At 43.0% G+C, this 14,479-nt stretch overlaps 1 protein-coding gene across 1 annotated transcript in view; it reads right to left on the bottom strand.

Moving 5' to 3' along the window:
* LOC147672974 (sulfotransferase 6B1-like) overlaps window positions 1-14,479 on the bottom strand; it is a 263,082-nt gene that overhangs the window by 224,249 nt on the left and 24,354 nt on the right. The window lies entirely within an intron of this gene.

Genomic DNA, 14,479 nt, shown 5'->3' with positions numbered 1-14,479 from the left:
GACGAAAGGAGGATCACTATCAGTTTGTGAGGAAGAACAAGGACAAGGAGCAGGAGGGCCAGGAGGATCAGGACTAGATCCAGGAGGACTAAGGAGAGTAGGCCTCGTAGGCCAGGAGGTCCATGATTATTAGACCAGGGCCCAGAGGGACCAGCACCTGGGTGTAGCAAGACCAGGGTGAGAAGGAACAGAACAGACAGAGCAGGGAAGACTAAGGAGATTAGGAACATGGAGATTATGGACAGTAGAACTAGGGGACCAGAATAAGCTAGCAAGATGAAGGGGTCAGTACCAAGGATACCAGGAGGACCGGAAAAAAGAGGATTAGAAGGGTCAACAACAAGAGGACCAGAAACATGCCTAAGAGTGCCAGGAGGACCATGATCATTGGACTAGGCACAGAGAACCAAGACCTGGGGTAGCAAGACCAAGGTGAAGCAGATAGGGAGGCCCAGAACAGCCAGGAAGACCAAGGTGGATGGACCTGGATGTCCAGGAGCACCAAGACCAAGATGATGAGGCTCAGAATGACCCAAACAAAGAGAACCAGGACCAAGAGGGCCCAGACCACTGGATGCAGTGTTGGAAGAACAATGAAGTTGAGGCAAAGTGCCAGTAAAACCAGGAAGATCCAAACCAGGAAGACAAGGGCTAAGAGGTTAATGCCGAGGAGGACCAGGACACAAGAGGTCAGGTGGACTGAGTGGATCAGGAGGACAAAGAACTAATTAGATGAACAGGGTGAGAAGGATTGGAAGGACCAGGTCAAGTGGATGGGGGTCAAGAGGAACAGGAAGGAAGAGTAAGAGCTAGGAGAAGGAAGCCTTGTAAGACTAGGATGGCCATCTTTACCAGATCCACGAGGATCAGGCATCCAAAAGATCCAAACAAGGAGGACCAGAAACAAAAGCATCAATTCTAGTGGGCACAAACTAGGAAGAGAACACTGACTCAGCGGACCGGTAATAGGATGGCCATTGCTGGGCAAACCAGACTGAGTGGGTAAGACTAGCAGAACAGAACCTGAAGAATCAAGAGGAGACGGCCAGGCAAGCAGATCCAGCAAGGCAAGACCTAAGAGGACCCGGGCAAAGAGGGACAGTGGGACCACAACCCAGGGGAAATAATAAGATCAAATCACAGAAGCCCAGGAGTATCAGGACCAGGCAAACCAGGACAAGGAGCACCAGCGTAAGGAGGAAAAGGAGGGCCAGGATGACAAGAGCCAAGATGATCAAGCCGGGTGGCTAAGAACAGGATAAGTTGAACAAGGAGGATCAGAACTAAGTGGACACTTTATTGCAGAACCAGGATGACAATAAGCAGAAGAACCAGAGCCAAGAGTATCATGACACAATGGAGAAGGACCAGGATAACTAGTTAGGTCGGGAGAAGGGGGCATAGAGCCATTAGGATCAGGGACCAATTTGGGAAGGTAGGTGCAATAAAATTATCTGAATAAGCAGCACCAGGAACAGGGCTGGGAGGACCAGAGATGTAAGAACAAGGGGACCAGGACCTGAAGCAACAACTGGGGCAGGAGGACTGGGAACTGGGGTATCAGGACCAAGCTGGCGAGGATCAGGGGGACCAGGACATCCATAGCCACAAGGACCGATGAGACCAAACCAGGACCAAAGGCAACAAGCCCTACCCAAGAGAACTTAATGAGGACCAGGACCAGTGAACACAGTGCCAGTTGAACCATAGGGACCAGGGCAAGGAGAAGTGAGATGACCCATACCAGGAAGACTAAGGGTGTCAGAACCAGGACAACAGGGCAAGATGGAGAAGGACCCAGCAGACCAGTTGGATCAGGGTGAGGATCAGCAGTATCAGGACCAGAAGGCCCAGGAATGACTGATACAAGGATGGGCCAGAGGACAACCAGGAAGACCAGGGCCAGGAATCAATATAACAATGGTGCCAGGTTTAAACATGAAGCAGAGTTCCTTCCCGCAGGGAATGGCACTATTCCATATTTCTACACCCTGCCCAAGACGCACACAAATCGCACACCTCCTCCTGGGCGCCCTATTGTCTCTAGCATCGGATCCTTACTCAAACCTTTGTCACGTTACTGTGATTTTTTTCTGAAACCTCTGATTCAAAAGACCACCACCTACCTCAAAGATACCAAGAGCTTGTTAGCCCTACTCCAAGACCTCAACGTTGATAACAAGTCCACATTTTTGGTCTCATTGGACATCGAGAGCCTGTACACCCTCAGGATGAGACCATCAGGGTTCGAAGTGAGGCTCTGGATGCAGCACCATGGGATTTTAACATACCCAGGAGTTTCATCATTGACTGCGCTACATTAGCATTGAAGCAGAATTTCTTTGAGTATTATTATTATTATTATTATTATTATTATTATAATAATTAAATTAGTTTTGTAACGCACACAGCTACCCAAAAAGGGTTTCCCGGCGCCTAGCACACAAATTGCCAGAAGAGAGCAATCAAGAGCCATTTGCCACTAAAAGAGCCAAGTTTTAAGATTTCTTCGAAAGCTAAGATAGGACGGGTCATTCTTCAAGGACACCAGAAGAGAATTCCAGATTTTGGGGCCAAGACAAGAAAAGGAATGGCCTCCCATTCTTGCAAGTTTAAATCTGGGAATCACGAAGTCTCAGCGGGCAGTAGAGCGCAGGGGATGAGAAGGAATGTAAGGATGGATGAGCGCTTGCAGATACGCTGGAGCCACACCTTGTTTGATTTTAAAGATGTAACACAGGGTTTTAAATGTAATTCTTTGATCAATTTTAAGCCAGTGAAGGTCACGTAAAAACGGCGAGATGGAAGCCTGTCTAGGAACTTGACAGAGAAGGCGTACTGCAGAGTTCTGAATTACGGTAACTAGTCAAAATATCGAGTTTTTAATTTCGACTAGACATAATATCGAGTCAAAAATATAGAATAGACATAATATTTCTACTAGACATAATATGGACAACAATAATATCGAATTTAAGGTAAGTTAATATTGATGTTTAATTTTTGTGTAATATAATTCTGTAGCGGGTTGTGGGTTTATAGGGGAATAGGGTGGGAAGCAATTTAATTATAATGAATTAAATATGTTATTTTATTTATTGCTATTTAGTAAGAATGAATGGTTAAATTATTATTAATTGGTAATTAATTAAAATACAATTGCGAATTAATTTTAATTGATTAATATTTTATTTTTTGTAATTTATTTTTTGTAGCGGGATGTGGGTTTAAAGGGGAATAGGGTGGGAAGTACTTTAATTATAATAAATTAAATATCTTATTTTAGTTATTGGTATTTATTTAGAATTATTTGTTGATTAGTTGAAAATTGGCAATTAATTAAAATATAATTGGTAATTAATTTTAATTGATTAATTGATAAATATGTTAATGTTATTAATTTTTTTTATGTAGCGGGTTGTGGGTTTATAGGGGAATAGGGTGGGAAGTAATTTTATTATAATTAATTAAATATGTAATTTAATTTTAGGGTATTTAGAATTAATTGTTAATTAATTATTAATGGGCAATTAATTAAAATATATTTGGTAATTAATTTTAATTGATTAATTGATAAATATGTTAATGTTATGAATTTTTTTTATGTAGTGGGTTGTGGGTTTAGAGGGGAATCAGGTGGGAAATAATTTTATTATAATTAATTAAATATGTAATTACATTTGTGGGTATTTATTTAGAATTAATTGTTAATTATTAATTGGCAATTAATTAAAATATAATTGGTAATTAAATTGTTTTGATTAATTGATGAATATGTTAATTTTAGTAATGTATTTTCTGTAGCAGGTTTTGGGTTTATAGGGGAATAGGGTGGGAAGTAATTTAATTACAATTATTTAAATATGTTATTTTAATTATTGGTATTTATTTAGAATTAATCGTAAATTAATTATTAATTTGTAATTAGTTAAAATATATTTTGAAATTTATTGTAATTGATTAATTGATAATTATGTTACTTTTATTAAATTAATTTCTGTAGTGGGTTGTGTGTTTTCAGGGGAATAGCTTGTGAAGTAATTTAATTTACGATCTGGGTGCGACATGGTGTACCGTTTGTGGCGCATGAACAGAGGATTGATAAACTAGGTAGATATGTGTTTGTGAGGGGTGCACTGGAATGGACAACTGGTAGTGCTGGGAACAGTCTACGCTCCTAACTTCGACCAAGATAAATATTGGGACACAATGAGCGGGGCGCTGGCGGGGTGGGACACATGTCCATGGATAGTAGGGGGGGACAGTAACACAGTCATGGATGTGCCCTTAGATAGGTCGCACCCAGCAATATGCGGAGCTGGTGTATTTACACAGACCAAAGCATTGGTTAGGGGGCTACTGGGTGGGAGTTATGTGACATGTGGAGGATGTGTCATCCTGAGCAAAGGGCATATTCCTTCTATTCTGCAGTACATGACCGACCTACACACTAGGATTGACAGAATATTTTGCTCTAACAGAATAGCCATGCAAGTGCTTCACTCCACATACCTGCCCAAGACTTTCTAAGATCACAAACCACAGGAGATAGTTATTACATGGAGTAAAATACCCACCCCGGTCCCTACATGGCGGTTGTGGCCACAGTTGTTGGAAGACTCAGTGTTCCGTAGTGATCTCTGACACACTATAGATTGTTACTTTGCAAAAAACAGTAACACTGCAACTAATAGGCTGGTGGAGTGGGATGCCTTTAACGCAGTCATAAGGGGTAAGTCGACTAGGTTGACAGTGGACACAAGACAGGAACTGCATAAATCCTTGGTGGAAGTGGAAGAAAGAATGGGCAGACTAGAGCAGGCGGCAACGACTGACGGAAAACAAAAGGGCTCGCTCCGAGAGGCACAAGTTAAACACGCCGACCTCTTGGAATTATTTAGAGTCATGGACTATCAGGCATATACCTGACGCTCACATGCAGACGCAGATAATGCAGGAACTTTGCTTGCTAGATTGATTCAGGATACTCCTCCTACAGTAGTGATAAGCGAAATTAGCATGGAGGATGGAACAAGGGTTTCTAGTCAGGGAGATATCAATGAGGCCTTCAGGAAGTATTACACCACATAATATATATAGTACGACAGCAACTGCCACCAGTGAGCAAATAGAGGCTTTCCTTTCCTCTTTACCATTTCCAGTGCTCCTGATCTCGACACAAAAAGACTTGGCGGGGCCCCTCACGCCACAAGAAATCAAAAGCGCTATGAAGGGGCTCCCACGTAATAAGGCCCCTGGTATGGATGGGCTTCCCATCAAATTCTACGCCACATATGCAGAAACGCTAGTACCCCAACTGACGGACTTGTATAAAGCGGCTTGGGAGGCAGGCTCCTTACGTCTTACCAATGCACAGGCACTAGTAATATCTCTACCGAAGCCCGGGAGAGACCAGGTGGATATGGCTAACTACCGCCCACTGTCGTTATTGCCCACTGAATACAAAATACTGAGTAAAGTGCTGGCCAGTAGGTTACTGCCATCTCTGTCAAAATTGGTACACATAGATCAAACTGGGTTTCTGCCTGCCCAAAGTACCTCACTGAACATTAGGAAATTACATTATTTCATGACAGAAGCGCCAAACGGTTCCCTCATGCGGGCTGTATATTTTTAGATCTCAGGCAAGCGTTTGACCCAATAAACCGGGAATATATGTTTAAGACGCTACTGACCTTTGGGATACCGGAAGGGTACATAGCATGGCTGCGTCTACTATACAAGGCCCCGACAGCGCATGCAGGAACGGGTGGGCACATATCGGAAGAATATACGATACATAAAGGGACCAGACGGGGTTGTCCGCTGTCGCCTCTTATCTTTATTCTGGCACTGGAGCCCTTGGCAATGAAAATGAGACAGAACTTCCAGGGGTAGGGAATACCGATAGGGAACACAACACATCTATTCTCGGCCTATGCTGACGATATTATTGTATATATACGAGACCTCCATCTGCCCCTAGCTCCAATGTTTGACTTATACAAACAATTTGAAGAATTGTCAGGCCTAGCTTCAAATACCACAAAGTTGCATGCATTTTTCTTTACAGAACATGCAGATGACATGGACTTAGAATTCGGAAATACCAGACTTCAGATAGCACCAACCATGTTTAAGTATCTGGGCATCCAGATATACAGGGCACATGTAGATATGCTTGAATGTAACCTTAATAGGGCAATTAGAGCCTTACGGTCCAGTGTCACCTTTTGGACTGCGCTGCCATTATCCGTGGGAAGAGCAGAAATAGCGAAAATGGTTGTTCTGTCAGGATTACTGTATTATTTTACAAAGTTGCCATTAATAGTGCCGCAGTCCACCTTCACAATGCTGAATACTATGATAATACATCTTATATGGGGCACGGGTAGAAGACGTATAAGTTTGAAGAAACTGCAAGTGAGTAATCGTATGTGGGGACTGGGAGTTCCTGACTTCCGTGCCTATTACTCCGCCTGCCAACTACAATGGTTGTCATACTGGATGGCGGGACGTAACCTACAGGAAATAGGATATACTGACATGGACATAGATAATGGAACATTACACGCTTTGTTATTGCCAGGACACAGACCCCCCCAGAGACTTGCCCCGATATTAGACACTGCGCTTAAATGTTGGAAAGCAGCACTGCGATATACGAATGCGCCCCCTGCATACACTGGCAATATTCCACTGTTAGGTATCCAACTAGCAAGTGGCAAACTCACCAATCGCAAGTTAGCACCGTGGACTGAAGCGGGTGTCAGCACGGTAGCGGACCTATATGGTAATGAAACACTACTCGATCACGAGACTTTCGTTAACAAGACGGGAGCCCCAGCACACCTGTACTTAACGCACCCTGCGCTGATCCCATGCGTAAAAGATTATTGGGCGCCGCAGAGAAAGGAACCTACCAGCAATGAGCTGGTCAAGATGGTACACTGCATGGGAAGAGGTAGACACTGGATCCGCTGGATATACAACGGTATCAGCGCTCATACACGGGTCTCTCTGGATGCCCTGAAGATCGTCTGGATTGGGGATGTAGGTAGAGACCTGACAGATAAGGAATGGACGGCAGTCATTTAGCATCCCAGAAAAGTAACGAGAAATTCAAAATTCTAATTTATCCAAACAATGATGTTACACTGTGCTTATTTGACCCCGAGTAGGTTCGACAAAATGTTCCCCCCCACACAAAATTATTGCCCACGGTGTAGGACAGAAGGGACGGACTTAATACACATATTGTGGGTGTGCCTGACAATAAAGGGATACTAGAACACGATTAGAAGGGTGACCGGGGCAGCAGCGAATTACAGGATCCACAACACAGTGGAGGAATGCCTTTTGGGTTTGCACAAGCATTTATCCAAACACAAGACACAATATCAATTCATAGATCTTGCACTAATATTGGCTATTAGAACCCTTACAATGCGCTGGAAATCGAGTAAGCCTCCTAAAGTGTCGAGCTGGCACACGGAAATGATAGGATGGAGTTGTTGAGAGGGTGCAGCACTGCACAGGGAAGAAATCAGGGGACTGCGTAAGACACCAATAGCACTGGAATGGGAGACTATGGTGGAAGAGCTGAAATCAACTGATATGGGTGTATATGATTAGTCGTCTTACGTGAAATGTTAACATATGATACCCATGCCTCGACTTATTGTGCAATACAGAGATGTTGTATGTTTAAAGGCACGCAATTAGGGTATATGTTATGATACCAATGGTTCAAAACAACATCAGTAAAGGAACTGTGACCGAGGATGTTTGGGGAGGGGGGTTTTAAAGAGTTCGATTGACATCAAGAAAGCTTCTAGCTCCATGTACTGCCCAAATGCGGAAATAATGTATGTTCATGTATAACTTTGCTGCTGCTGGAGACCCTCAGTTTTAATATTGTTAAAATGTACATGTAAAAATATGTTTTTGGAATGCAGCTATATGGGACGGATATACATTGAGAATTACATAATGTATTGATATATGGTATATGATCAAATTAAAATCAATAAAATATGTTTTTAAAAAAATGTATAAAGAATGTGCACAAGAACATGTTTAGATGTGTATATAGGATATGCAGGAGGACATCTTTACATGTATATAGGCTGTGTGTGGGGACATATTTATATGTATATGGGCTGGTTGCAAGGACATGTTCAGATATATATAGGATATGCAGGAGGGCATGTTTAGGTGTAAATAGAATGGGCATGAGGACATGTTTAGATGTATATAGCCTGTGTGCAAGGACATGTTTAAATGTATATGTATGTATGTGTATGTATGTGTGTTCTTATATAGCGCTCGACTTACCCTTGGGCATCTCGGCGCTTGCCTTGGGAACCCGTCCTGGCTTTTCCCTGTCAGATAACCCGTACTGGGCATCCCCAAGGTGAAAGCTAGGCATCCCGCTGCGGGGAGGCCGTAGTGGAGATTAAGCAAGCTTAATGCCCAGAGTTGCATAGTGTGAACCCGTGATTAGAGTGGGCACCGAAGCGAGAATTATCGAGTCCGTGGACAATTGGGCTCAGGACCCTGCCGCGTCGGGAATTGAACCCTGGTCCCGGGTCCGACCTCTGCTTCAGGGTATGCCTCCTCTAACCAGTGAGCCACACTTCTCCACTCAAGAGGGCAAGAGGACATGTTTAGATGTATATAGGCTGTGCGCGATGACTTGTTTAGATGTGTATAGGATGTATAGGAGGTCATGTTTAGATGTGTAAAGGATCGGCACAAGGACGTTTAGATGTATATAGGATGTGCAGGAGGACATGTTTAGATGTATATAGGCTGGGTACGAGGACATATTTAGATGTATATAGGCTGTGCACGAGGTCATGTTTAGATGTATTTAGTTTGGGTACGAGGACATATTTAGATGTTTATAGGATGTGCGGGAGGACATGTTTAGATGTAGATATGCTGTGAACAAGGACATTTTTAGATGTATTTAAAGGATGTGCAGGAGGACATGTTTAGGTGTATATAGGATGGGCATGTTGACATGTTTAGATGTATATAGGCTGTGCACGAGGACATGTTTAGATGTATATAGGCTGTGTGCGAGGAAATGCTTAAATGCATAAAGAATGGGCACGAGAACATGTTTAGATGTATATAGGATATGCAGGAGGACATGCTTAGATGTATATAGGGTTGGCGCAAGGACATGTTTATATTAGATGTATATAGGCTGTGTGCGGGGACATGTTAAAATGTATGAAGAATGGGCACGAGAACATGTTAAGATATATGTAGGATATGCAGGAGGACATGTTTCCATGTGCATAGGATATACACAAGGACATGTTTACGTGTATATAGGCTGTGTGTGAGGACATGTTTAGATGTATATGGGTTAGGCACAAGGACTTGTTTAGATGTATATAGGATGTGCAGGAGGGCATGTTTAGATGTATATAGGTTGGGCATGAGAACATGTTTAGATGTATATAGGCTGTGTGTAAATACATGTTTAGATCTAAATAGGATGGGCACGAGAACATGAACATGTTTAGATGTAAATAGGCTGCGTGTGAGGACATGTTTGGATGTATATAGGAGGTCATGTTTAGATGTGTATAGTATCGGTCAAAAGGACGTTTAGATGTACATAGGCTGTGCACAAGGTCATGTTTAGATGTAGATATGCTGTGAACGAGAAAATGTTTAGATGTATTTATAGGATGTGCAGGAGGACATGTTTTAGGTGTATATAGGATGGGCATGAGGACATGTTTTGATGTATATAGGTTGGGTGCGAGGACATGTTTAGATGTATATAGGATGTGCACAAGGACATGTTTAGAGGTATATAGGATGTGCATGAGGACATGTTTAGATGAATATGGGCTGGGCAAGAGGACATGTTTAGATTTATATAGGCTGTGCGAGAGGACATGTTTAGATGTATATAGGATGTATAGGAGGTCATGTTTAGATGAGTATAGGATCGGCACAAGGACGTTTAGATGTATATAGGATGAGCAGGAGGACATGTTTAGATGTACATAGGCTCTGTGCAAGGACATGTTTAGATGTATATAGGATGGGCACAAGAACATGTTTAGATGTATATAGTCTGTGCGCGAGGACATGTTTAGATGTATATAGTATGTATAGGAGGTCATGTTTAGATGTGTCTAGGATCGGTCAAAAGGACGTGTAGATGTATATAGGATGCGCAGGAGGACATGTGTAGCTGTATATAGGATGTGCACTAGGACATGTTTTGAGTTATATAAGCTGTGCACAAGAATATATTTAGATGTATATAAGATGGGCATGAGGACATGTTTAGATGTATATAGGCTGTGAGCGAGGACATGTTTAGATGCATATAGGCTAGGTAAGATCACATGTTCAGAGATATATAGGATATGCAGGAGGGCATGTTAAGACGTATATAGGATGGGCATGAGGACGTTTAAGATGTATATAGGAGTTGCATGAGGATATGTTTAGCTGTGTTAGGGCTGGGCTCAAGGACACGTTCAGGTGCATATAGGATGGGCACGAGGACATGTTTAGAAGCATAAAGGCTGTGTGCGAGGACATGTTTAGATGTATATAGGATGGGCACGAGGACATGTTTAGATGAATATAGGATGTGCACAAGGACATGTTTAGATGATTTAGGCTGGGTAAAAGGACATGTTTAGATGTATATAGGATGTGTGCGAGGACATGTTTAGATGTATATAGGATGTGCACAAGGACATGTTTAGATGTATATAGGATGGGCATGAGGGCATGTTTAGTTATATATAGGATGTTCTCAAGGAAATGGTTAGATTATTTAGGCTGGGTAAAAGGACATGTTTAGATGTATATAGGATGTGTGCGAGGACATGTTGAGATGTATATAGGCTGTGCAAGAGGATATGTTTAGATATATATAGGATAGGCACGACGACATGTTTATATGTATGTAGGCTGTGCACGAGGATGTGTTTAAATGTATGAAGAATGGGCAGGAGAACATGTTTAGATGTATATAGGATGTGCAGGAAGACTTGTTTAGGTGTATATAGGATGTGCACAAGGATATCTTTAGATGTATATAGGATGTGCACAAGGACATGTTTCGAGGTATATAGGATGCGCATGAGGACATGTTTAGATGAATATGGGCTGGGTACAAGGACATGTTTAGATTTATATAGGATGTGCACGAGGACATGTTTAGAGTTATATAAGCTGTGCACAAGCATATATTTAGTTGCATATAGGATGGGCATGAGGGCATGTTTAGATGTATATAGGCTGTGTGTGAGGACATGTTTAGGTTCATATAGGCTCGGTAAGATCACATGTTCAGAGATATATAGGATATGCAGAAGGGCATGTTTTGACATATATAGGATGGGCTTGAGGACGTTTAAGATGCATATGCGTTGCATGAGGATAGGTTTAGCTGTGTATGGGCTGGGCTCAAGGACATGTTTAGGTACATATAGAATGGGCACGAGGACATGTTTAGAAGTATATAGGCTGTGCACGAGGACATGTTTAGATGTATATAGGATGTGCACAAGGACATGTTTAGATGTATATAGGCTGTGTGCGAGGACATGTTTAAATGTATGAAGAATGGACACCAGAACATGTTTAGATGTATATAGGATGTGCAGGAGGACATGTTTATGTTATGTTATGTTATGTTATGTTATTTATTTTCTTCTATAGCGCACAGCTACTCCCAAGAGCATCCCGGCGCTTTGGCGAAGAGAACTAAGTACAGAGTAACAACACAACAGCTAAAAACTGAGGGAAATCTAGAGCAACTATTGAACGAAGAGCCAGGTCTTCAGTGCTTTCCTAAAAGCTAAAAGGCTGTTTGCCAGTCTCAAAGACAAAGGTAGCTCATTCCAGGCCCGAGGAGCCAAATAGCGAAAGGACCGACCACCTATTTTGGAACGATTGATGGAAGGCACAACCGCCTTGGCCAAAGAGGCTGCCAAAGCCCTGTTAGGCAGGTAGAAAGAAAGACGTTTCCCAATATACTTGGGGCCTACACCATGCAGGGCTTTAAAAGCCAAGGTCAGGCTTTTGAATAGGATTCTCTTGGGAATGGGCAACCAGTGCAATGCTTTAAGCAACTCAGCAGCACTGGCCCGTCGCGGGAGCCCATAGATAGCACGAGCTGCCGAATTGTGTACTACCTGTAGGCAGGTCAAAAGGTATTTGGGTAGGCCCAAATACAGGGCGTTCGCGTAATCCAAACGCGACCCTATAAGAGCCTGTACAATGTTTTTTTTGTGTTGGGGCGACAGCAGAGGGAGAAACTTCCTGAGCATCCTCAGGATACCAAAGCATTTCCCAGAGAGCCCTATAATCTGGGGTCTGAAAGAGAGGTCACAGTCAATCACAATTCCAAGGTTTTTTGCTTTGGAGGAGACATTGCCCGGGGGAAACATGTCCTGCGGCCACCAGGCCTTCCAACTGGGATCCGGTGTACAGCCAAAGAAGAGCAGCTCCGATTTATCGGAGTTGCATTTTAGACCATGCTGCTGGAACCACTCAAAAATGCATCAAGACAGTCCCTAATCCGTATGCCGTCGAAGGCCCCTCCCCTGTCACAAGAGAACAGAAGCTGGGTGTCGTTGGCATAGGATATAATCTGGGCGCCAAAGGATTCCGCCACCGCCGCCAGAGGGGCCATAAAGATGTTAAAAAGCATGGGGCTAAGAATGGAACCTTGAGGAACCCCCACCTCTAGCGGCGACATATTGGCAGAAAAAGGGGGCGCCCAGATCGTTTGCCGGCGGCCGGTAAGAAAGGATTGAAACCATTTCAACACCGTCCCTCGTAGGCCAATTTCCCAGAGTCGTAAAAGGAGACCATCGTGGGGGACGGTGTCGAAAGCCGCCGACAAATCTAGCATAACCAACATGGCCTTGCCTCCAGAATCTAACACTTCCCTGATGGCGTCTGTGACCTCGAGCAGGGCCGTCTCCGTGCTAAAATTAGAACGGAAGCCAGATTGAGACATGTGTAAAAGGTCGTTCTCCTCGATGAAATTGGAGATCGACTGATGTACATGCTTCTCGGTCACTTTCGCCAGAGCAGGGAGAAGGGAGATCGGCCTATAGTTGGCATGCAAGAGGTGATCCAGATTAGGCTTTTTAATCAGCGGTAGGATCATGGCACATTTCCAGGCCTGAAGGACCACACCGGTGGACAGAGAGGAGTTGAGAAGTGGATTCAAAAGAGTGTTAAGCACAGGGGCCATTTTCCCCAGGCATTTCGCCGGGCAGGGATCCAATGGCGAGCCAGATTTCAACCGTGACAAAAGGTCCAAAGAGGTGGTAAGAGACATAGGGGGAAATTCACAGAGATAGGGGCGAAATCAATCCATAGAAGGCAGGAGGGACAGACCGCCAACATGTTTAGGTGTATATAGGATGTGCACAAGTATATGTTTAGATGTATAAAGGATGTGCACAAGGACATGTTGTGAGATATATATAGGATGTGCACGAGAAAATGTTCAGAAGTATATAGGATGTGCATGATGACATTTTATATGAATATGGGCTGGGTGCGAGGACGTGTTTAGATTTATAAAGGATGTGCACAAGGATATACTTAGATGTATTTAGGCTGGGCATGAGGACATGTTTAGATGTATATAGGCTGTGCGCAAGGACATGTTTAGATGCATGTAGCCTGGGTAAGATACCATGCTCAGAGATATATAGAATATGCAGGATGGCATGTTCACATGTATATGCGATGGGCATGAGGACGTTTAGGATGTATATAGGCATTGCATGTGGATATGTTTAGCTGTGTATGGGCTGGGCTCAAGGGCAGTTTAGGTGCATATAGGATGGACACGAGGACATGTTCAGAAGTATATAGGCTGTGTGCGAGGATATGCTAAGATGTATATAGGATGGGTACGAGGACATGTTTAGATATATTTAGGATGTGCAGAAGGACATGTTTAGATTATTTAGGCTGGGTACAAGGACATGTGTAGATGTATATAGGATGTGCATGAGGATATGTTTAGATATATATAGGATGGGCACGAGGACATGTTTATATGTATATAGGTTGTGCGCAAGGACATGTTTAGATGTATATAGGCTGTGTGCGAGGACATGTTTAAATGTATGAAGAATGGGCACAAGAACATGTTTAGATGTATATAGGATGTGCAGGAGGACATGTTTAGGTGTATATAGGATGTGCAAAAGGATATTTTAGATGTATATAGGATGTGCACAAGGATATGTTTATAGGTATATAGGATGTGCATGAGGACATGTTGAGATGTATATAGGCTGTGGATGAGGATATGTTTAGATATATATAGGATGGGCACAAGGACATGTTTATATGTATATAGGTTGTGCGCAAGGACATGTTTAGATGTATATAGGCTGTGTGCGAGGACATGTTTAAATGTATGAAGAATGGGCACAAGAACATGTTTAGATGTACA

Source organism: Lissotriton vulgaris (assembly GCF_964263255.1).
Source record: "Lissotriton vulgaris chromosome 7 unlocalized genomic scaffold, aLisVul1.2 SUPER_7_unloc_1, whole genome shotgun sequence".
In the NCBI taxonomy this organism is placed as follows: domain Eukaryota; kingdom Metazoa; phylum Chordata; class Amphibia; order Caudata; family Salamandridae; genus Lissotriton; species Lissotriton vulgaris.
The sequence above is the reverse complement of the archived record's forward strand: the minus strand, read 5'-3'. Positions and strand labels throughout refer to the sequence as shown.